The sequence below is a fragment of the Notamacropus eugenii genome, chromosome 3, assembly GCF_028372415.1.
Source record: "Notamacropus eugenii isolate mMacEug1 chromosome 3, mMacEug1.pri_v2, whole genome shotgun sequence".
Classification (NCBI taxonomy): Eukaryota; Metazoa; Chordata; class Mammalia; order Diprotodontia; family Macropodidae; genus Notamacropus; species Notamacropus eugenii.
The window spans coordinates 255,545,999-255,571,803 of record NC_092874.1 but is presented as its reverse complement, the minus strand read 5'-3'; the positions used below and the strand labels follow the sequence as shown (position 1 = coordinate 255,571,803).

The 25,805-nt window shown below is 41.2% G+C and overlaps 1 pseudogene; it reads right to left on the bottom strand.

The window, feature by feature from the left end:
- Positions 1-1,362: 1,362 nt before the first annotated feature.
- LOC140534416 (fructose-bisphosphate aldolase A pseudogene) lies at positions 1,363-2,604 on the bottom strand (annotated as a pseudogene).
- Positions 2,605-25,805: the final 23,201 nt, after the last annotated feature.

Sequence of the window (25,805 nt, the reverse complement as noted above, 5' to 3'; positions counted from 1 at the left end):
AGAGCTGGACATGACTGAATGACTGAACAAAATGAGGAGAATGAATTAAATGACCTCGAAGATCCCTTCCAGCTCCAAATCTATGATCCTAGGCTGTATTTCTGAGGGCAGCTGGGTGGTGCAGTGCACAGAGTACCAGGTCTGAAGTCAGGAAGACTCATCTTCCTGAGTTCAAATCTGGACTTAGACACTCACTAGCTATGTGACCCTGAGCAGGTCACTTCACCCTGTTCCACTTCTGTAAAATGAGCTCGAGAAGGAAATGGCAAATCACTCCAGGATCTTTGCCAAGAAAATCCTAAAAGATGTCATGAAAAGTCAGACACAACTGAAACAAATGAACAATAAAAAGGCTATATCTCAATCTGTTTAAGTCCCTTTGTTCTTTCAGTGTCCAGCTAAGATGCAATCTCCTCTAGGCACCCCTTCTCAATTCTACTCTACCCCGTTTCCTTTATCTCAGGGGCAAAGTGACCTTCCCAGATACAAAATGCTCATAGTTTTTTGCCTGTGTATATCCTGTGTACACAACTTACTTTAACTTATATCAAGTTATTGGTGTATGTGTCTTTATTCAGCTGTAAAGTCCATGAGAGAAAAGTCTGAAATTTCTGTATCTATATACCTATATTTCTATCTCTGTCTATCTATATCTATATATGTCTGTCTGTCTATCTATATCTATCTACCTATCTATTTATCTTAGCATCCCTGGTGCCTGGCTCAGTGCTTGTACACAATGTAGGAAATAAGTAAATGTTTGTTGAATTTGATAGATATCAAGTCTTGATTTGGAGAATGAAGATATAGGTTCTAAACTAATCACTCTGTCCTCCCTATGAGTAGTTGGGAAATATCCTCCTTGACAATATGTGCATCCCAAGCCTGTATGGAGCATACAAGTGGTGATGCTACCTACTCCAGACTAGACTCCAGTTAGATAGATGGGGCAGGGGGAATGTTTGCAGAATTTTGAGGTTCCTGATGGGAGGTAAGCAGCAAACTCTCACAAGAGAGATGAAACAAGGGAATATTCAAGCAAAGCTCTGGGGAACAACTTTGAAGAATTCAGAGAGACATGAGATTTGGGTGAACCACTGGAGAGTGAAATAAGCAGGAAAACAATGTAATCATGACAAGCTTTTATTTAGTGCTTTAAGACTCACAAAACTCTGTGTATGTTAGTTCACTAGATTCTCACAACAGCCATGAAAGGTACATGCTATTTTTATTACCATCATCATCGTCATCCTTATTTTTTTACTTTGTTAAATAGTTGTTTATTGGAAAAAGTGGGCTGAGGAAGGGTCATTAGATTCACCAGAGAGCAACAGTACCACACAATTAGAAACGAATGGGATAGGTCAGCACAAAGCTCTGGGATCTCAGCCTCTTCTGGACTGTGAGGGATGGCCTGGAGTGTTAGGAGTGTTAGTGTTAGGTGGAAAGCCTTGACTTAAGTTAGTAGGCATGGTTAGAGACAAAGAGAGACTTGCTGGCTGCAGCTCCTGAATTTCCACTTGGAGTATACTTGTCTTGAGCAGCTTGGCTGTTAGCTGTGTCCCACTTAATATATTCCTCTTGGGCAGCCTGGACGTTTTCCTTCTTTCCACCCCAGGTCTTGAGGGCAGATGCCTGCAGGGCTCGGCCATAAGAGAAGGTCAGGGCCCATGGCTTATGCAAGGGGCAGATATTGATGGCACTGAGGTTGATGGAGGCATCCTCTTCACTCTGACCCCCAGAGAGGAAAGTGATACCAGTGACTGCAGGAGGCACAGTCCAACAAAGGGCAGTTACAGTTGACATTGCAATCTCCTCATGTGAATATTTCTGGGTACAGGTATGACTAGGGGTGCCCATGATAGGCTTCAGCAAAGTCCCTTCAGATAGACATGGTGGTTACTCAGAGCTTTGTAGACAGGATCCAGGACCTTCTCAGTGACATACTGACAACACTTCAGATCGTATTCTCCATTAGGGAGGATCTCTGGCTCCAGGATAGGGACAATGCCATTCTACTGGCAAATGCTACCATATTGGGCCAGCACATTGGCATTCTCCATGATGGCAAGTGGGGAAGGTGTATTATCTCCAATCTTCAGTACACAATGCCACTTGACAAAGTCAGCTCCATCCTTCTAATACTGGGCGCAGTGCTCACTCAGCCCATCCAGACTTTGGGTGGTAGTCTCACCACTGGTCTCTGCACTACACCTTTGTGCACTTTAATGCCCACAATGCCACCCTTATCTTTTATGACTTTGGGGAAGGGACTACCATCATTGGCTTTCTGGTAGAGTGTCCCATGGAAAAGGACAACATCTCCAATACAGGAGTTCACTAGAAGATCTGCTGTCAGAAGCAACTGCCTATAGAAACACCGATTTTCCTCTGTGTTCTGTTCCAATGGACTGCAGCCTCTTTTCAATGCTACTGGAGGACTCATCTGCTGCCAAGATTCCCTTGCCCGGAGCAACAATTCAGTGAGCTATATCAGATGATTCTTCCTTTTGCTCTGGTGTCAATGCTGGGTATTGGTAAGGCATGCTTTCCTTGGCTGCACTGGTAGTTTCTGGCAGAAAGCAGACCTCTTATGGTCGAGAACTGAACTTCTGTGCATCATCCTTATTTTACAGATTAGGAAACAGGATGAGAGAGGTCAAGTGACTTGCCTAGGGTCACACAACTAGCAAGTGTCTGAGGCAGCATTTGAACTCTGACTCCAAGTCCATTACTCTAGTCACTATGCCATCTAGTGACCTGAGATAAAATGTGTAATTATACAGTAATACAAATATAGAATTACTACAATAGCATCAATGAGAACAACAAGAAAACAAAACTAAATTGTGAACAATTGGGATAGCCAGGCTTGCCCTCGGGAAGATGATAAACTATATCACCCTTATTTTGGTAGCCAGTGTTCGTCCTTTGCTGCCAAAGAAGACCATGCCATCAGAGAAATGACGATATGACTTGCACTTGACTTTCTTTTGAGTGAGTGAGGGCTGTGCAGGTCACTAGCCTCACTTTCTCCTCCTGAGCCATCTGAATCCAGTGACCAGATATTCATCAGGATGACTGGAGATAACCCCTTTTGGTAGGGAGGCAGAGGACTAAGCATGGAATGCTGTATACACTATTGGTTCAAATGGACTATTTGTGTCTGACCTGTGGCAGAGCCTTTTGACCTTGTATTAGTCTGATCAACCACAGTCAAACACACTATACATTGCCCCTAGTATAATGATGTCATTGTGGTCCTCTTTGAGGATAAAAGATGAACAATAACCAAGAAGAAGCAACTGTAGATATTCCCCTAGTTATGGATCCCAAACTAAGAAGAAATTACAAGAAACGATGCCCAGAGCCATAACCAGGGTGAGGTGATCTGGGTTTTGTCCTAGGGTTGGAAATTCAGTGGAGTCAACAGCATTTGTACTTCTCTGAGGAAGAAAGCATCTGTGTCTTATAACAAGATGGTGTGGACAAAGCCTAGCAACAGGCAGAGAGAGACACTCTTTTTTTTTGAGGGGGGAAAGCAAGGTTATTGGAGTTAAGTGACTTACCTAAAGTCACACAGCTAGTAAGGAGAGACACTGTTGAGAATAATGTGGGGAGAGGTTGGAAGTGCGGTGGGGGCTGAGCTCTTCCCTCAGAGTGTGAAAGGAGACCCTATTCCCAGGGAGCTGATCACCTCAGTGCCAGGACAACTGCATAACCTGAGTTTCCAACACAGAACAAGGAATGAAAGAACAAGTTAGGGTTAGTTTACAGAACCTCTGCCATCTACATCCTACTCCATTCCACCCTATTTCAGGTTGAGGAAGGTCTGAGCTCCAGTTCTCCTCGAAGAAGACTGCTGGACTGTTCTCTCTAGGCCAGAGAGCACCCAAGAAAGGCCAAGGGCCCTCTTTTTCATCTGTTCAGTCTGAGTCATGAGACCAGGGGCCAGTAACCAGAAAAGTCCAGTCCCTATCTCCTGCCTCCACTTCCACCACTACCACCCCAGTGAGCCTTGGTTGCAGCTAAGGCCACATTTCAAAGCCTAGCTGAATGAGTACTGCAATGGGAATCAGAAGACTAGGGTTCAAATACTACATTTATACTAAGTCTGAGGCTTTGTTTCCTTTTCTGTTTTCTAAGGTTCTTTCCTGCTCCAGAAGTTTGTGAATCAAGGAGATTTGGACTCCACTTGAGTTCATCTCTGCCTCAATTTCAGTATGAGTTGAGTAAACATTGGGCAAATTACCTCTCTTCTTTGGGGACTCAATCTCTTCCTTGAGAAAGAAAAGTTGGATTAGATGGTACCTAGGTACTTGTAAGCACTATATTATGGCACTTTAAGGGGTAGGAGTAACTCAATAAACTGTTTTTTTTTTAATTTAAAAATGTCATTATCTTTTGTTTTTACATCAATCACATTTTATAATATAACCTTCCTTCCTCCCCTCCTAGAGCATACTTTTTAACAAAAAATAAAAAAGAAGAAAAAATTTCAATAAAACTAACCAACACATTGAGAGAGTCTGAAATTATGTGCAGGGTTCCCCAACTATAGTCCCTTAGTTCTTCAAAGCACTGAGGGAGGTGCCTTCTCCCATCTCTTCTTTGGGGCCAAGCTTAGTCATTATCATGGTAGTGTCTACTGTAGTGTCCAGTGTCCACTGTTGCATTGTTCTTTCCATTTAGAACACTATCTTCACTCTCTGATTTTTTTCCTTTTCCTTTGTATTACTTCAGAGGCAGCCCAAGTGGGGATGACCCAGGGAAGTCCTCCCAAGGCTCTCTGTTTTCATCATACTTGTCCTTATACTACAATGATAGTCCTCCATATTAATGTGCAATCACTCCTCTACCTCTTTTAGCCCTCTTCCCAGAAGCATCAGCCTATATGCTTGGAAGGGTTACCACTTTGTCCCCTAACCATGCTCCAAAAATCAGGACTTCTTGGATGCCAGGCTTGAAAATACAATGACTATTAGCACTTGGTTAGACAAGACTTAGGACAGAGATAGAGACTGGATCTGTGATCTCACTGGTGTAGGGAACTCCCAGGTGAAAATAAAAACTCCCTCTACTGAGACAGGTGAGTCAATCAATCAATAAACATTTGTTAAGCTGACTTAACTGAGCTGACCGTTAGATCATCATCTTCTCTGTGTAGCAAGAAATATGGACTCACTTTTCCAGAGGTAGATAAGCTACATTTGTGCAGCTTATCTCAGTGTTCTAGGGATTCATGGTTGGGTTAGGGTCTTTTCTAAAATGCTATTGGCTTAAACCCCATTCTACTATATTTTCTGCATTAGCCTCCAGTGATGAACATCCCAGTTCTATTTAACCAATTAAATTTTAAAATGGGATATTTATTTCACAAATGCAGTAACAACAGAAGTTCAAATATCCCCTCGCCCTCAACACCTGGTGCATACTCCCCCCATAGCACCTTGATACACGAAGAGAGTATGCAGAGACTTAAAGGTAATTTCTCAATAAGTATTTGTCCCACCCAGTTCACTTCCAAATGTGGCATAGCCTCTGGATAGGCTCTAGATTCTGCTTGCTCCGAGCCATGTCCTTCAGGCCTTTCTGAGGGACCTTGATGCTGAGACTGGCTGACTGAAAAACCTGGCATGGTCTCTGCTCCTGGAATTCCTGTTGGCTCACTCTTCTGGCTGTTCAAAGCTCGCAATGTCATAGCTATCTCTGCTGGCCTTCACCTAAGCAGGAAAAAATAGAACATGCCAGCTCCAAGTGAAAAAGGGTCGGAGGCCCTGCCCCCATTCAGAGGCCGGCAACAGCTCATCCTCTTCCAATCCCAGAAGATCTAGAAAAGCCAGTCTGGTCATGTGGGTAGTCATCAATCATCTCCTCTTTTACGTGGCCCACAGAATAGAGCCAGCTATAAAATGTATGTACACACTCATACTGGGAAACAGGCCCCTTCTATTACCTGTCACTGTGACTTTCTAGAAGTAGGCTCCTCAGTCTCTTCCAAATGTTAGAGATTACATCTGTCACTGTAGCTTTAAAGAGTTGTCTAGAGCAAAGGTGTCAAACATGGAGCTCCTGCCAGTATCATGGTGGACCACACTCCCAAATATGGCCCAAACCAGATTTATATGTACCTAGGAAATATTTAACTAAAAAAAAAACACAGTAGAACACAGATAATGGGAATTGCAAACAAGAAGAAAGACAGTTCCTACCTTTAAAGATACATTCTCCTTATGTATTCATTTATTCATTCATTTGTCTATTTACGAGGCAATGGGGTTAAGTGACTTGCCCAGGGTCACACACTCAGGTCCTCTTGACTCCAGGGCTGGTGCTGTATCCACTGCTAATTCTACATACTAATGGAAGAAGAAAATAACACATATAAAGAAGATAAAAAGAGAGAACAAGAAAGAGGAAGAAGGTAGCTTAGACAGGGATGGAGGAGTGAGTATGACTGGTCTGAGCAGTTCTTTAAAAGGGAGGCTCTTAGAGGAGCTGCCCAATCAGAGAAAAGGGGTATAAGGGTGGAACAATCTTCCAGGGTGAGAATTCCACGGAGACATAGTGACAGAGACATATAATAATTATAAAACTTTATGGAGGATCTTGCTCCTTTTTTTTCTGAGCAGATTTCCCCAATCTCTTAATAACTTAAATTATTTTGCTGATAAAAATGGAATTACATGAGCTTCCGTATGATGTCTGGTGCATCTTAATAGTGAATGGAAATTCCCCTGAATCCCTAAGACATTTTGAAGCAGACCTTCTAGTTGTCCCTGTTGGGGGGAAAAATAAAGCTTTTCCAGTTTAGGCTAATCCAGCATGAATTCTGCTGCATGGACTGTGACTGAGTGAGAGGACCATTGCAGGGTGTTATTCCTGGGATGCCTGTCATAATTCAAAAGCTGCTCAGTTAGGAGTTTTCACTAGAAATATGCCAGCCATCTCCTGATGGAGCCAATTTAATTACAGTTTTCTTGTACATTCTGTCTAAGTGATAAGAAAGTATTCATTCTGGTAATAGCCCATGTCATGGTCCAATCCAACATCTACTTTGCAGGATTCAGTAAAGAGTGATGAGAGGAAAATTACATCTACATGTGTACTGCATGGCAAGGAACAAGACCCAAAAGTCTAGGTGCTAGTAAATAGATTTATTACTTAAAAGGGTCATAAAAAATGATTGTAAAAGTCACACATCCTTGTCCAATAAATCTGCTATTATCTGGGCATCAGATATTAATCTCAGTTTTACTAGAGTTAAGATAGAAAATAAATGCCAGGAACCATAAGCATATTTTATCTGTCAAAACACTAAAATGATCAGCAGTTTGAGATGCTTGTTGATTAAAAGAGTTAACTCAATTTTCTCCTATTTTTCTTGGCACATTCTAAATTGTATTATCATTTGTAAGTTTCCATTTGTCAAAAGAGTGAAGTGCATTTGTAAATTGCCAGTGGATATAAAATCAGGACTGGCCTTATGCAGAGGCAGAATGAGCAGACACCTACCTGATAGGATTGGAGAGTCTAGTCCAGTTCCTTCATTATGCATAGCATTGCCAGTCTTTATAGGCATTTTACCTGGATTAAGGTGCCTATAGAGCATAGTCTTCTGATTAACAATAATAATTATATTTACATATATAATAAATATTAATAATATCACATTCTCCTGATAAATAATAATAATAACTGGAATTTATGTTGCATTTTAAATTTAGACTACTTCATATATATAGCTCATTTATCTTTATAATAATAATAATGCTGTCTAGTATTTGGATAACTCTTTGAGGTTTGCAAAGCACTTTCCAAATATTATCTCATGTTGTCTGTGCAATAGTGCTACGAGGTAGGTGGTATCATTAAGTACATTTTATAGAGGAGGAAACTGAGTTACAGAGAAACTAAGTGACTTGCTCATTGCCACACAGCTAGTAAATGTCAGAGGTGGATTCGAATGAAGGTCTTCCTGACTGTACTCCTTTGGTAAACTGCCTCTTCACAAAGCCCTGAATCATCTGTCACCATCCTACCTTTCCAGGTTTATCATGTTAGTTATTCCCTTCTGTGCAATCTATGGGGCAGCTGAGTGGCTTAGTGGATAAAGTATTGGCCCTGGAATCAGGAAGACTTATCTTCAGATCTGGCCTCAGACACCTACTAGCTGTGTGACCCTGGGCAAGTTGCTTAACCACGTTTGTCTCAGTTTCCTCATCTGTAAAATGAGCTGGAGAAGGAAATGGCAAACCATCTTCAATGTGCAAGGGTCATAAAGAGTCAGACACAACTGAAATGACATAAAACTAACATGCTATCTGTTGCAATCAAACTGGACTGCTCTCTCCAAGCATGTTTTGGGGACTCTCACCTCTGTACCTTTGCTCACATGGATGCCATGATGTTCACCTTTCACCTCTCTGCCTATTGAATTTTTACCTACCCTTTAAAACCCAGATAAAGTGGCACCATTCTGAAAAGATTCCCCTGTTCTCTCTAATCAAATATCCACTCTTTTCTTTCAGTTGAATTCAATATACATTTATTAAGCACCTACTATGTGGTTGGCACTGTGCTAAGCACTGGAAATACAAAAAGAGGTAAAGGATAGCCCTTGTCCTTCAGGAGCTTACAATCCAATGCTCGTTGTAGCTCAATAATACATTTAACATCAGTTATTGTATATTAGAGTTATCTGTATTTTTGTTAAGAGACAAGGTTGCATAGTGGATGGAGAGTTGGCCTGGAGACCAATTCTGCCTCTGGCTATATGATAATGGAAAAGCCATTTAATCTTTCAGTGCCCCTAAGCAACTTTCAATGTCTACAAGTTGCTAACAGTTGGTAGAATGAGTTTTTTCATCAGGAATTAGCTACTCCAATGAAAGCACCAGGCTGTATTCTTAGAGAGGGATAGTGCATTAACTGGCTAATACCACACATAGCTAGGTTTAATCTATCTGATTACAGCCCTCTCCTCTCCTCTCCTCCCTTCTCCTTCCTTCTCCTCCCCTCACATGCCCTCCCCTCCCCTTTCCTCTCCTAATTTCCACTAGGAATTACAGCAGAATTATATAGAAAATGAGACTAGAACCTATGTTTTGATGAGTCAAAGAAGGCATTTCCTACACAAAGGAGAGTGCTGTGGTTTGCCAACTAGAGAAAGGGAAGCACTGGTAACCTAATGGGGAATGGGGCTGTGGTTGGGGTGTCCCAAGATGGGAGAATATCTCTGAACATTCCCCCCAAAGAATCTGGGGCACTCTCCTACAAATGTACCCAAAGTCTATAGAAAGAATAGGCATAAATGTAAGGTACAAAGATAGATAAAGAACAAATGTGGTAAAGGATTAAACTCAAGACTCCTGTCCTGAAAATCCTTTCCCTTTGAAAAATAGAGTCCTCATGAACTTCTCCTTAAGGGTAACTCCCTGATGGGTGAGCTACTTAGTAGAATCCTGGGATCCATGCCTTCCTTAACTCCAAACTCTCTCTGTCACAAGGGGACATGCTTCTGAATGCTACTGCCATTCTTGGATGGACCATAAGACACTATCATATATGGGTATATGTTTATACATATGTATACATATTATATACAATATTATAATTATATTTACATATGTATATATATTTGCTATGTAGAAACAAATGAGCTCAGCCTTTAGTAAGAAAAATTAATTAAGGGAGAAAGTTATGAAAAGCCCTAATGCCAACCCTTGAGACAGCCACGCTAGAGAAAATAAACCCTCCTGACTCCCATGTAGACAGTGACTCCTCCCCCCAGGAACTTTCTGGTATCCCAGGACCCTCTTCCTCCATGTCTCCCATGATCTGAACACTCTCCCTGAGGCCCCCTTTAACCCTATATTACTGTGCAGTTGAAGGTATCTTTGACCAGGTCCCAGTATTGCTAGACTTACTTCTGCTGAAGATATTTGGTTAACTTCACAATCTAGCCTAGGGCTTGAAAAAATAATTCTTGATTGGAGTAATGGTAACACCTAGGTAAAATCATGGGATTTCCTCCAGATACTTTGTAAGTGTACAAGTGTCACTCTTTGGTCCAGTCATCAGAAGGCATTAATGAGGTGTGAGAGTAACGGTAAAGGTGTCTATACCCTGATCCCTTTATGATTAGTGAACACAAATTAGGTTTTAAATAACCTAGAGGAGGCTCAAAAGTTCCAGGGAGTGAAGGCTAGGGAAAGCTTTGTAGAGGAGACTCCTAGAAAGGGGAAGATTGCAGATGGGTTTTCTCCCTCCTGCCTTCTAATCTCTCATGTTGTCTGTCAAGAACCAGTACAAATGGTGTGCTATACCAGGAATCTGAATGTTCCTGCCCTCCCATATGAATGATGGGAACCTGCCTCTTTGGACTACCTTGCATGGAGCTGCTTCAGTTGGAAAAAGTATAGTACAGTATACAGTCAGAAGAATGGGGTTCGGTACCAGGCTCTGCTACCACTACTTGTGCCACTATGGGCAATTTCTTTGATTTTTCAGTTTTCTTGTCTGTAAAATGAGGGGATTGGTCCTTTCAAGCTTTAATGTCATGATCCTATTGTCTTTGTGTCCTAACTAGACTGTGTCTTCTAATGAGTGTAGGGTTAGTATATTGAACCAGATGTGGTAGGTGAAGGGTTTTCTAGAGGGCTAGGCGAAGGCTCCTTCCAGACCCGAACTAGGGTTGGTGAGGCATATGTTTTAAAATTAGATGAAAATTCAACTCAAAAGAATTAGAGAAAACCTTCCTCCATGATCAGAGAGATTCTGATGCCTTCAGGAGCTAGGGCCTCATCTCCAAATTGCTTTGCATTTATTTTGCATATAATTTCTGTGTGCTTTTCTAGGAGAGGTGGCATAGTGTGCTGGACAGAAAGCTGACCTCAGACTCAAGAACAGCTGGTTTCATTCTGACACATAGTGGCTGTGGGACCTTGGGCAAATTTCTTAACTGATCAATGTTCTAGGCTAGCGGTTGAATTCAGACAGTCCCATCTACTGTTGTAACAACTACTTATTGTCCTTGGATAAGGATGCCTGCAGTATTGTCTAAATGGTCACCTCAAACCTGCTGTTTGGCTATATTCTCTGAGCAAGGCTGCAAAGTTGTAAAAAACACTCAATCTGTATCCTAGGAAATTGCAATTGCTATTAGCTAGATAAGCATTCTTTCTTTGCACATTAATAAATCTTTGGACTTTCAGTTTGACCTCCATAGTCATTTGACACAGGCATTCCCTCCCACTAACAGGTATACCTCTCTCTAGAGGTCTCATTCCTCTCCTTGGGCAATTCTTTGACACTCCCTTGATAGAATGTAAGCTCTGTGAAAACAGAGACTTTTATTTTTGCCTCTTTATCCCTAGAGCTGAGCAGAGTGCCTGACACATAGTAGACACTTTAAAATGCTTGGTGATTGATGAGGAACAGTTAGTAGTCTAGTTTGGCTGGAACTAGTGAAGTGTGGAGGAGAATAGTGTGAAGTAAAGCTGGAAAAGTCCATTGGAGACATTCCCTCCCTCCCTACCTCCCTCTCTGTCTCTCTCTGTCTCTGTCTCTCTGTCTCTCTGTCTCTCTCTCTCTCTCTCTCTCTCTCTCTCTCTTTCTGTGTATGCGTGTGTGGTCTTCAATGTTAGGTTGAGGAATGAGAACGAACCTCAAGTAAGGGATGAACTTTCACTTTTAAGGTCCCAGATAATACTACTCAAAATCTGCATGTTTTGGATTGGATACAAATATAGCATCCTCTATGGAGTCACTCCCCCCAATTTGCTGATGGATTGGGGACCTTAGAGAGTGACCGCTACTCACTCTGTTTTTAGTACTGTTACTCATGGGTCCTGACTGATATATTCTCTATTAAAACCCCGTCAGCCAGACCTAATTAGTTTTTTAGAAAAGTTATTTATAATAGCTAGCATTTGTGTAACACTTTTAGGTTTACAGAGTGCTTTATGTGGGTTGTCTCATTCGATCCTCAAATGAGAGGTGGGTGCTATTAATACCCCCATTTTTTACATATGAGTGAACTGTGGCACAGAGAATTTAAATGACTTGCCCAGAGTTACACAGCTAGGAAGTATCTGAAGTGGCATTCAAACTCAGGTCTTCTAAACTTCAGATCTCCTCCTTTATCCATTGCTTCACACCTCCTCCTCAAGAATTTATTTACTGAGAATGGTCAAATAATTGGTATTAAACATTCTCTCCCCTCCCCTCAAAGAATCTGGGGCACATTCTCCTACAAAAATATACAAAGTCTGTGGAAAGAGTAGGCTTAAACATAAGGTACAATGATAGAGAGGCAAACATGGCAAAGGATTTAACTCAAGACTCCTGTCCTGGAAATCCTTACCCTTTTAAATAGAGTCTTAATCCCTTCCCCTTGCTACCTCACTCCTTGCTGGGTGAGTTACTTAGTGGAATCCTGGGATCCATGTCTTTCATAACCATAAGCTCTCTCTGCCACAAGAGGGCATGCTGGTGAAAGTTACTGCCGTCCTTGGATGGACTATAAGTCACTTATGTGGCCACTACTGCCATATCTATTGAGCTCCATCCACTAAGCAGATCTTTGTTGGGACCTCCAGGTCCCCTAAATTCACAAGGCCATCAGGCCATCTTGAAATATATTTTTATGTGAAGTCAGAGACATGAAAAGAGATGAATGTGGCATGTACTCACAGCCACATGGCTGGATGGTGCAAGATAGAGCAGCCAGCCTTCCCTTCTCCACCTAGCCCTGGTAGGTAGCTCAAAGTTGTCCCACTTCTTCCAAGTTGTGAAGAAAAATGTCACGGAGGCTGTACCCCCAATGAAGGGGAGCAACCCCTGAGGTCATCAATTCTTCCAGCTCTACACCAATTAGAATACTTTTGGTCATCTCACAGTGATCATGAATGGTTGAATCAACAAGTCTTCAATATTCCATGTGGTAGGCTGGAACAAGGCAGAGAATGTCTGCACATGTTCTTTAGAACCCACCAGAAAGGGCAAATCTGAGCAAGCTCTCTGTCTATTTCATAAGCGTGACAGCAACAATCATGTCTTAGTATCTTCTTCCATTTGATTGAAATCTAATGATCCTTTTTTTTTACCCAAATGACTTCTATTAATTTGTAATACATCCTTCACTCCTGATCCTAGCTAGATGTCTCAAATCCATGTAAGTTCAATGGAAGTGGAACCATGGGAAGACTTCTGTCTCTGCAGGAAATTGTGTTAAATGCTTCTGACTCCACTGATATAATAGCTAACATTCATTTAGCCCTTTAAGGTTTGCAAATGGTTTTTAATATACTATCCCACTATACCCCATAACTCTTAAATGTGCATCCTTAATGCTAACTAGCAGGTAGCCTGTGACTTGGAATTTCTTTCTGTGGTGCTGCTCCCTGGGCTACCTGTAAAATCCAGTTCTGCTTTTCTTCTGCCTTTACCTCCCTACCCAGCAGCTAGGTGGTACAGTGAATGGAGCACCAGTGCAGGAGTCAGGAGGACCTGAGTTCAAGTCTCACCTCAGACATTTGATACTCACTAGCTGTGTGACCTTGGGCAAGTCACTTAACCCCAAATGCCTCATCCTGAGTCATCTCCAGTCATCCTGAGGAATATCTGGTCACTGGATTCAGATGACTCTGGAGGAGAAGTGAGGCTAGTGACCTGCACAGCCCTCCCTCACTCAAAACAAAGTCAAGTGCAAGTCATGTCATTATTTCTCTGATGGCATGGTCTTCTTTGGCAATGAAGGATAATCACGCTTCACCCTTCTCAACCCTAATCCTTTCTAGATTGCTTCTTCTCTATAGCAGATAGAATGCTTTAGATGTTATTCAGATCCCCATCTCAGGTCACTCTGTGTTGCCCCTTGGAGATACTGGTAAACCACACCCTATCTGGTTATTCTCCTGGATCTTGTTAATCATTGTGATTCCCAGGCTCCCTTGAGTTTGACCCTAAATTTCTATTTACACTAAACCCCTTGCACACTTATCTGTTTATATTTTCTGTTTATTATAGAAGGTTTTCCCCCTCTATCATCTATGTGGATGTCTTCTGCCTTTTCTCTCATTTATCTACTAAGCTGTATTTACTTTTTATTTGCCTGGCATTCTATTCTGCATCTTGATTTCTCTTTCCCCAAATAGGGCTCCGTGTTAGCACTGACTATAGGAGTGGGTCAGAAGAGTCCAGATGGTGTTGTATATCATAGAACTCTGGAAACTAAGCTAACATCTGGGTTAGAAGGAGAGAGTATTAATATAGGTTTAGCACTAGAGAATAGATGTCAAAACCAGCCAACCTTCAGTCCCATTTGCTGTGAGAGAGTGAGAGAGAATGGACAGATAAGGCTTAATGAAGCAACTGAGGAAGAGTGCTTGATGTGGGGTCAGGATGATCTGGGTTCAGATCCTGCCTCACACACTCAATAGTTGTGTGATCCTGGATAAGACACTTAACTCTCTGAGTTTGTTTCCTCATTTATGACATGAGGGGGGTTGAGCTTGAAGAACTCTTATTTTTAATTTTTTTTCTTTTTAAAGGACTGGGAGAGGTGGAAGGAAGAGAAAATAAATGCTTGCTAATTGACATCTAGCTCCAAATCCTATGATTCATATGGTGGAGTTTCTGTATTCTCTCTCTATTTTGGTGAGTGGTTCTTGGCTACCGGCTCCCTGGGAGAGATGAGTAGGAACCGTTGTGTGGTACCACTGGGTACTCTGAATGACTGTGTCTGCCTTCAAGATCAGACCCTGTGATCCTTTAGAAACCAGTCATCAAGGACATTAAAAGTGTGTGTGTGTGTGTGTGTGTGTGTGTGTGTGTGTGTGTGTATGTGTGTGTGTGTGTGTGTGTAAGCATGCCTTAAGGATATAAGCGCAAAGATGACACATGAACCTTGTTCTGCATATTGACAACTTTGCAGGTAAGCCTGCTCTCCAGTCCAACAAGAGGAAATGTCCATCCATTGGCTCTGTAAGAGATTGAATCCAATATAGATTTGGCCTCCTCTCTCTAGGCTCCATCACTTCTGCTTTTACACTTAAAAAAATCCAGCCTTAGTGTCTTCTCCTTCAGGTCCTTGCCAAACCCCATTCCCTACTCTTCAAGTCAGCCCCACAGCCTGGCTGAAAGCTGTGCAGTTTCAAAAGATCAGTTTCACCAACAGTGCTAGGCAAGCTTACCCAGGAAAGAAATTTGAGATAACATGAAATAAGGAAAATGTGCACTAAACACATTTAAATTGCCATTGAATGGAAAATATTTCAATACCCATAAAACCTTCAAATTCTACATGAAATTTAGCAAAGTAGTCAACATTTAAATTATCAGCTTGCCCTGTTCATTTAATTATGTCAGTTTACCTAGGCAGATTTTATAAAGCACAAACTCAAAACACACGTCATACACTTAGAAACAATATAATTGTATGGATCTATATATGTATATAGACATGGTTGTATCTTAGAAACTGGTTCTGCAATATTCATGGTTATGTTTCAAGGTTGCTTTCAAAGCTATACATTTAGAATAACTGCATATAGAATCATGGCCAAGATTTTCAAAGCCTTAGACCCTTGCTCATCATTCCGGGGAGGAAAAATCTTATATTATAAAAAAAACTCTGCTGTTATCTAACTGCCCCTACCTATTTATCTTGGCATTCTGCATATCTGTTATGTTTTTATACACTATCATCTGCTTGCTTTATTACAATTAATCTTAAGAAACACAATGGATGCCCACTATTGGGCTAAGTTGCTGTTCAGTTGTTTCAGCTTTTTCCGATTCTTTGTGACCCCATTTGAGGTTTTCTTGGCAAAGATGCCGGAGTGGTTTGCCATTTCCTTCTCCAGCTCATTTTACTGATGAGGAACTGGGGCAAATGGGCTCAAGAAATAAAAACGTATGAAAGGTCTGGAGTAGCTGACTCATTGGGACTCACAGTTTTGCAGACTAGAACAGGAGGAAGAAAGAAAGGGATGGGTTTGGGGAGCTGAGTGTTCCTAGCACAGGTTGGTGAGCTCTTCCACAGGTATTTTTAACTGCTTTCATAGGTGTATAAGAAGTGGAGAAAAGCCAGGAGGGTAAATGATTACAAATTCTGATGCAATTTAAATCTTCCATATGTAAACCTGGAGAGCTACTAGAGAAAACCTTAGACGAGGTGTCAGGATGGTAAGAGTTGCTACTGTTATTTGGTGTTGATTAGACTCCCAGAGTGTACTTAGGGATCAAAGAACATGAGAAGTGTAGGTCCTGACCTGTCAGAGCAGTGTGATACAACAGAAAGAACACTGGACTGGGAGCTAGGGGGCCTGGGTTCATAGCATCAGAGATGTTTAGATTTAGGGGACCATAGAGATAATATTCTACCCTTGCTTTTCAGACAGGGCAACTGAGGTCAAGAAAAATGAAGTGACTTGCCTAAGATCATCCAGCTAGTAAGTGCCAGGACCAGAATTTAAACACAGATTTCTGACTCTGCCCTTAACTACTTATGTGACCTTGGGCAAGTCCCCTAACCCACCCGAGTCTGTTTTCTTATATTTTTTTTCTATCTCCTTATCCAAGAAGATACCTAGTGAAGGCTTGTTGAATTGAATCTGTAAAAGAGGGGGATTAGAGGATTTCTAATGTTTTATGTCCTGTGAGTGATGGATACTTTATGGATAGTTGACTCCAATCCCATTAATGTTCTGACAATTGAGCCACTTGAATTGCTCTCCAAGTTAGTTAGCAGAGGAAGAGAGAGGAAGAGGGAGGAACCCAGAATCAGCTTAGCGTTGTAGAAAGGGGCCTGAAGCAGGAGTCAGAAAATGTGAATTTGAATATCAGATTTGGAATTTACTATTCATGTGATTTTACACAAATTGTTTGATGTCTCCAAGCCTTATCAATAAAATGGAAAAGCAATACCTAAGTAATATTCAGTTTGCATGTCACATGCTATGGCTTACCTCTCCTGGCCTCCTTCTAGCAAATGCTGATAATATCTACCGTTTATATAGTGTTTTAAGGTTTGAGAAGCACTTTAAAAACACCATCTCACTTCATCCTCACTCCAGCACTGTCAGATAGGGGCTGTTATTATTGCCATTTTACAGTTGAGGAAAATGAGGTGGTCAGAGCCCAAGTGACTTGCACAGAGTCACATAACTAGTAAATATTTGAGGCTAGATTTGAACACAAGACTTGCTGATACCAGTTTCAGCTCTTCAGCTGCTAAGCCCCTTAGCTACCTAGTACCCCACTACCATGACTGAAATTACCTTGTTATATATGTGTGTATATGTATACACACAAATACATTATGTATAGTATAGGTATATGATATGTACATAATGTATATGTGTATATATACATGTTTGCAGTATAATATGTATATATTATATATGTATAATGTATATATGCACATTTAACATACCTATACTATACATGATGTATATGCATATACATATGTATACATACATCTATATGTATACACATGTATACACATGTACACACATGTATATATCCATATATACGTGTGCATCTATATATGTATAAATACACATGCATATATACATACACACATCTATATCTATATCCATATCTATGTATCTTGGATATACTTGTGTATATACATATTGTCCCCTCAATAGAATGTAATCTTGTGAGGAAGGACTTCTCAGTTTGTATTCCCAGTGCCTAATGCAATGCCTGCCTGCCTCATAGTGAGAGTTGTTAAAAGTTTACTGACTGGTTTTTATAAAAACTCTTTTGCATAAAGCACATCTTCCCGTTGGTATATTCCAATTATGAGTTACTTTCTATAAAGTCTTAGTTACAATTTATGCTATTGTCTTTGTGTCAGTTTCTCAGTTTCATATTGCTTATTACCCCTTGGCAAATAGAAACACTCCTTGGAAACTATGCATTGGTACAGTTACATTCGAGGCTATCAGTTTGTACATGACCTTCTTCTCAGTCCTCAGCAGGGAATCACCAGCCTCCCTGTGGCTGCTAACCATCTTCCTTGCCTTTGCTGATGCATATAGCCTTCCTAATTGTTCCCTGCATGTCCATGTAGAATGATGTTTCTCCTTCAGAAAGCCGAAATCTGTCCCTAGTGGGAAGAGCTTCGTGCGTTTTTGTATAACATTCATTATTTTTTCTCTTTGTCTCTTGGTCAGGTTCTTGCGCTTGCCAATCACTTAACATAGATTTGATTTTCTTCCATTTCCTCATTTTTTCCTTCTCCTGGCCTATCTTTCTTGGATTATGTCTTCCACCCTATCTAAGAACTCTTCTACCTTCCAGGAACACAGAGAGACATCTGTTAAGCTCTATCATTTTCTGTCAAAGCAGGGAGACCTGTCACAGCCTGGGGGAAACCTGGATCAGGGTTAACAAGGACCTGCTTTACAGGAGCCATCTGAACTGCTTAGTAAGCAGAGAACTACCTGAGGCAAGAACTGGAGACCTGCCAGTCCACTGTACCTGCTTTGCCAATGTGGGAAAGGGGGTAGGGGCAAAGCAGAATCCAGAAATTAATGTGTCTTGAAATTGGGTATCAGGAAAGAGAGCGTGTTCTGAGTCAATGAACCACAGGATCAGATCCAAAATTACAACTCTGAAGTCACAGGCAGGCAAAGCAGATTCAGGGTTCAGGCTGATCAGAGATGATGAGAATTGATAAAGTTCTAGCTAGTATAGAAGAATTTTGATGACTCTACCCACTTGCCCCACATACTTGGCATGTGAATTTAACAAGATCAGATCATAATTAATGCATGTGTAGTCAGTGAATGTGGCCTGCAGAAATACAAACATAGACTCAGAGAATATTTGAGGTGGTGGTTGTTGTTGTAAAGTAGTTTTTCAGACTTGTCTCACTCTTCTTGACCCCATTTGGGGTTTTCTTGGCTAAGACACTGGAGTGGTTTGCCATTTCTTCCTCTGTCTCATTTTACAGCTGAAGAAACTAAGGTAAACAAGGTTAAGTGACTTTCTCAAAGTCACACAGCTGGTAAGTGTCTGAGGCCAGATTTGAACTTCCTGACTCCAGGTCTGACACTCTACCCACTATTATCCTATTAGAGGTAGAAGGGACCATAAATATCACCTAATCCAGTGCCTTCATTTTACATATGTAGATGATCATGCCCATAAAGGTTAAAGGGAGTCATGAAATCCAATCCAATCATCTAGCTGGCAAATGGCAGAGCTAGGAAAAGAACCTATATCTCCTGACTCCAATTCCAATTTCACAAGTCTCTAGAGCAGGTCCCTCAGTTTCCATAACTCTTACCATGAAAGAGCTATCTCAACTACAGTCCTTTGTAGCTCCCCCTATAAATTCTTTCTATTAATGGCTCCCAGAAGCTGCTTATTTGCTTGGTTTGCTATTATGACCCTCCCAGTCATGTGACTTCCTTCTCTAGTTTTCTTCATGCTAGTTTGCCCAGGTATAAGGTGGACATCATCATCATCATCATATTTATATAGCACCTGAAGGGTTTCAAAATGCTTTTTATATAACTTATCTCATTTGATCCTCATACCAACCCTATGAGGTGTAGGTGTCATTATTATCCCCTTTTACAGATGAGGAAATTGAAGTTAAAAGTGGTTAAATGACCTCTTTAGGGTCGTATAGTCAGTAAGGTAAGGCAGGAATATTAACTCAAGTCTTATGAACCTTATCAACCACTGTACTACCTCATTCCCATCAGTCGTGGTATGAGGGTATAATGCCAATGCGATACCCAGAGCAGCCACTGTGGATATATGTGTATTTCCAGGGTAAATACACAAAATATAAACTCTCTTCCTCATAGACAAAACCAAAATATTTATTTAGATACCAGAAATTCAACTCCATCATGATAACAACAAAGTTTGTACACATTACCAGTAAAGGGAGCATAGCCATCCCCAAGCCTTTTCTCCATCAGGCCTCCTCACAAACAAGCTCCCTTAGGCAAAATCACTCCCTCTCTCACTCACACTAGCTACTCTGCTCTGCTCTCTCCCAGCTCTGCCTCACTCTCTTCCTGCTCCACCCATTTAGCAAGCTCCTTCCACCATCGGCTCCATGTGATACAGGCTATGGGCTGGGCCAAAGCTAAAAGCAAGCCACATAGGCCTATTAAGCGACAGGGAAGATCTTCAAATTCCCTTACCATTACAGAGGGTGACCCTGGGTTCTTGAAACCCATGCCAGTGCAAGCACTGATAATTCCTGCTAAGCTAGAGAGGTCTCATATATGATTCCATAATCGACTCTATGGGTCTGTTGTCTGAGGTCTAGATGGGCTAAATTTGGAGAGAATAATCACTAAGCCATTAGTGGTAAAATTATTTTTCAACCAAAGAAACTTAAAAAAGTTGTTAACTAAGGTGAAGGACACTGTGTGGGAAATCACTAAAGGAGGCTGTTGCTTCTGTATAAAAGCCAAGTTTCTAAACAGGATGTAGGTGTTTACATGGAAGCTGGAAAGTATAAAGAAAATAAGGGAAAGGGGGTGAGGAAATGTGGGGAATGGGATATGTAAATGAGGCAGAGACTCATGTGGGGAGTTTAGGCCTTCCGGAGAGGCTGTAAATCCTACAGTATCTAGTCAATGGGGAAACGGGAGGGAAAGAGGAATCAGGAATAGGAAAGGAAAAGCTCTGTATTTGTCTCAGCCGGTGTGCCTCCTTGTTGGACACTGGCTCTTGCAAGAATGTTTATAAAAGTCCTTTCTGGTTCACTAACAGCTTTGTGGAATTCTTGGTAAGAGCTTGTTTTTTACACACTGTAATCTGCATTGGTAGAACAAGTAGCAGTGAGATTGTTCACTTTTGAGGTAAATATAGAGTCTATATTATATAGACTATCAGTAATCAGTCCTAGGCAACTAGGTGGTGCAGTGGCTTGACAGCTGGGCCTGAAGTCAGGAAGACTCATCTTACTAGTTCAAATCTAGCCTCAACCAAACGCTTACTAGCTGTATGACCCTAGGCAAGTCAATTAGCGCTGTTTGCCTCATTTTCCTCATTTGTAAAATGAGCTGGAGAAGGAAATGACAAACCACTCCAGTATCTTTACAAGGGATACCCCATGTGGGGTTACCAAGAGTTGGATATGACTGAATTGACTCAATGATAACAAATCAACATAATATAATAGCTAATTTTTATATAGTATTTACTATATGCCAGGCACTGTACTAAAGACTTCACAATTATTGTCTCCTTTTATTCTTACAACAACCCTAGGAGATCAGTGCTATTATTATCCCCATTTTATACCTGAGGAAACTGAGGCAACCAGGGGTTAAGTGACTTGCCCAGGATCACAGATTTGAACTTGGATCTTCCTCACTCCAGGCCTAGAGCTCTCTCCACTGCACTATCCAGCAGATACCATCGGCAACCATGGATATCACTTGCTAGAATATTCTAAAATCACTAATTCCTTCCTTCCTATTGCTTTATCACACCTATTTATTGCAACTGGATATTCAGCTCTTTTAAAGTTAAGTGTGTGGGCCGAACCAGATGCTCTGGCTGTTGGCGTGTTCCCTCCTCCACATTTCTCCCCCAATTTTTTTTTTTCCTTTGCCAGGTTCCAGGTCAACCCAAAGTTCATTGAGATGATCCACGCACAACGGTTCAGTCCATTTTACTTAATCAGAACACAGAGCTGAGTCCTCCATTCCCCACTCCCAATATCTCACTTAGGCCTGTCCTTGATATAATGGATACCCAGGAGTTCAAGAAGAAATTCTTTATCTGCAAAGCAAAGACCATCATATAAAATCACAGTCACTATTCTTGCTCAATCAACCAAGAAAGGACTTGAAGGCCCATAAACAGAAAGAATCCTTTAGAGGTGGGATAAGGCAGGAGGAGGGCAGGAGGAAAGATGCAAAACTTTGTAGTAGATCTGGAATGTAAACTGATACCATGGAGCTGAGGGTGTTTGCATTGGCACCAATCACATTGCTTATCGTCTTGAAAGTATTTCTGACTTTGCATTCTAATTGCTGAGACCAAAGTTCCACATGGATGGGAGCTCATGGCATCCTTTCAGTGACGAGTCATGCTGAAGTCACCAGCATTGCTTCAGCTTTTAAATTCCTCTCTCCTGACCATCCACCCTCCCCAAAATGTCTTCTGTTACACTTGTCCCTCACTAGACACTACTCCTTTTTTCTTTTCTCAAACCCCCTCTTCCACCTTCCACTCTCCTCTTTTCCTCATTGCCTATTGAAAGTCCCGTTTACCAGCTACATGACAGCCCTCAGGTTTTTATTACCTCAGGCATTTTGTAGCTCATTCCTTCAGTCTTCTAATTAGCATCTCCCCCAGCTGCTGTTTATACTGGCCTGTTCAACCTTCACACACTCTGTCCTGCCTGTGAATTCCTAAGGATTCCCTCTGCTCTCTAGACAGGATCCTAAGTTACCTCACTATGCCTATCCCTGGGTCTGGCAATGTGGCTCGGAAATATGGCCACTATCTTATTCTTTTCATACCTGGGCCAGTCAGGAAAGCTCTTATCTGTATTGTCTCCCTTGTTGGACAAATTTATGAGTACATAAAATAATGACTCATGATTATATGACATGTTAATGTCTACAAAGTGTCTTGTACTGAACCACTGGGACTGCTAATGGCTACTGCATGAGACTTCTCCCATAGGGCAGAATGTACTTAGAAATGTTTGTGATTTCTGCTTTTGCTGGTAAATTTCCATTTTAAGAAGTGATTCATATTTTGAAAGGTTTCTTTTGCTATGAAATCAAAGCCACAAGCTAATTCTGCTTCTCATATCATATTTCTCTAGAATTTGCTTTTCTTTTTCTTTCATGTTTCCAGTCAGGAAAAAAGATGCAACAGAAATACATGCTCAGGAGCAGCTTTGGTCCCGAGTTCCTTTCTCTCCTGAAAAGTCCTGCTCATTGTATGCATGCTGAAACACGTGGCTCCTTCTCACTGTGAGGACAAAATCTTTTCTCCGAAAGATCAGTGGAGGTAGAACCAAGAACAAGCAGTATTCAGAGTTCTCCCTTCAGGAGGGAATAAGCAAAAGAAAAATGGAACTTCAGAGCCCCCTCTCACAACCTGGGTTCTCAGTGGGGACATTGACTGCCTGCATACATTGCCTGCGTAAAAGAGTATTCTCATCCAAAAAGTACATTGAAAAGACATTCACTTCAGAGATATAGAAACCAGTTTCAGATCCTACCTTCGAGCCTTACCAACTTAGTGCAAATCATTTAACCTTCTGGACTTCAGTATTTTCATCTGAAAAAGGATGGGGGGTGGAAAAGATGACTCTTGGGGTCCTTTCTGGCTCTTGATCTCCTAGGATTCTATGTTGTCTGTAGTTAAGTTGTTGTGGTTTGTCCTTTGTTTTTGAAAAGGACCAATGACATCAGTGGGTGATTTAAGTGAGGTAGAGCCACACAAAGTCATCAGCTTCATTCTCTCTTCCAGAGTCATCAAAGTCCAGTGGCAAGGCAAAAGTCAGGACAACTGGTGATGACCCAGGATGCAATGAATGACCTTGTCATCTTCAATGTCTGACCAAGCTCTAAGGACTCTACAATGCCTACTTCAGCTGCCTTTGTGGTCATTGGAACAAATTGTTCACATCTGCCCATTTGTCTGGGGGAAGTCTTCCTATGCTTGGGATAGACACCTTCTAACCTACCAAGTGGTTTGAGGTCCATTGGTTATCCTCAGTCTGGTTTAGCGCTTCTGCTGAGATGGTTTTGGATGTGACCTCTACTGCTTCTTGGAGCCATAGGTGAGAGCTGGGTGACAGTTGGATGCCAAAGTTGGATGATCAACCCTGAAAAAGACTTGAGAATCCTCACACCAGAGGTGCTAGTCCTCCCTGGATACACTGTAGCTAGGGTAGAGGTTCAAAAAAAACAAGAACCACCTCTCTATACATCAGCTGTTCCCACAGTGGCACAAAGTAGCAAATATAATGATTGCACATATGTATATGGGTACCTTTTGCATACATATACATATGTGCATATGTATATATTACACAATACATATGTATATGTGTATATGTTAAATATATACACGCGTGTATATATATTATACATATATATATGTATGTGTGTGTGATTTTTCTGTCAGATTGGCATTTTCCACTGAGGTAAATTCCTCAACTAGAGAAGTAAAGGTCCTTGGGAAACTTATTACCTCTTAACGACAGTTGTGGGGGAATCCAGTATTGGTGAAGGGAAAGTCATCACCAAAGCCAGCCGAGGGGAGACAGTGAGGGCCTTCTACAGTTCAGTGGAGAATGGGACAGGCAGAATTGTAACAATGAAGAGAAATGGTTTCTATCCTTATTGTTTTGAAAGCACTTTTCATACATTATCTTATTTGAACCTTACAACATTACTACAAGGGATATCTCCACTGAGAGGTTACAGTTAGTAGGATGTAAACCCCCTCAATTTCAAGGGTTGTGACATGATTTGTCTTTGCTATTTATTATTACTCTTATTTTTATTATATTACTATATTGATAATATTTTCCATTATTTATCTTAACATAATGGGATAATAGCAGGCACTCAATACGTGATTATTGAATTGAATTGAATTAAGTGACTTGCTCACGGTCATACAATTAGTAAATATAAGAAGACAGATTTGAACTCAACTCTTTTCTAACAACAATCACAGTGATCTTTCCACTACAGTATTTCATTGTCAAGAAATCATTCTGGACTGATTTTTCCTTGTTCACATATACATTTACTCATTCATTCATTCAGTCATTCTTCCAACCACCATTTCGTTTTTTGACGCTGTTTTAGGGGCTGTCACCGTGCTTGTCCTTGATGGGTTTATTGTCTAACAAGGATCTACTCATTTCTAAAAGCCAGGTGTGGCTGATATGAGAGTCTAGTTATGTAATTCCCTTGCTCTGATTGCAGCCTGTACTTTGTACAGACTTGATGATCCAAAGATGCTTTGAGAAAGGCTAGATTCTACTCAAGACCCCAAGGGCCACTGATCTCCCAGCAGCCAGTCCTGCCATCTTGCTCATCCTGGAACACTTCTGTAAGCAACCCCAGAAGTCCTTCATTTTGTTTGAGAACATTTGGAGTCACATTCATATTCACAGAAGAGGAAGCAGAGGAAAGAAATCTGGCTGGATGTCAAATACCTCGATGCAAAAAACTGACCACAGAGACAGAAAGGGACTGAATGTGCAGGTGAAGCATTAACATTCTTTTGTCAATAAGAGAGCATCCATTTTACATTGTGTGCTACTTAGAATCCTGTTTCTGGCTCCTTGGATGGTGAAAAAACGTGGTTTGTTTGAAAAGGTTTACTTTTAGCAAGGAAGGAATATGTGTGGAGGGGGTGAGGAATGAGCACTGGGTTTGTGGTGAGGAGCCCTGGGTTTTAGTCCTGACTCTACCACTAGCTACAATTTTTGTAACCTTAAGTGTCTTGTGTTTCTGGCCATCAATTGTGGTGTTGACCTAGACAAGGGTGTTCTTGACCTCTTTTTGTGTTACAAGACCCTTTGGCAGTCTGATGAAACCCATGGACCCCTTATCTGAATCATATTTCAAGATAACTGAAGGAAGTGCTAAATTTCAGTTAGAGGTTAGTGAAAATAAAGATGCAATTTCTTTCTGTTCTGAGTTTACAAACTTTCTCCTACCCCTGAAATCAATTCAGATGGACTTCCCCAGGTCCCTGTGGATCTCAGGTTAATAATCCCTGACTGAGACAACCTCTAAGTTGTCTTCCAGCTCCATGATTCTATGAAA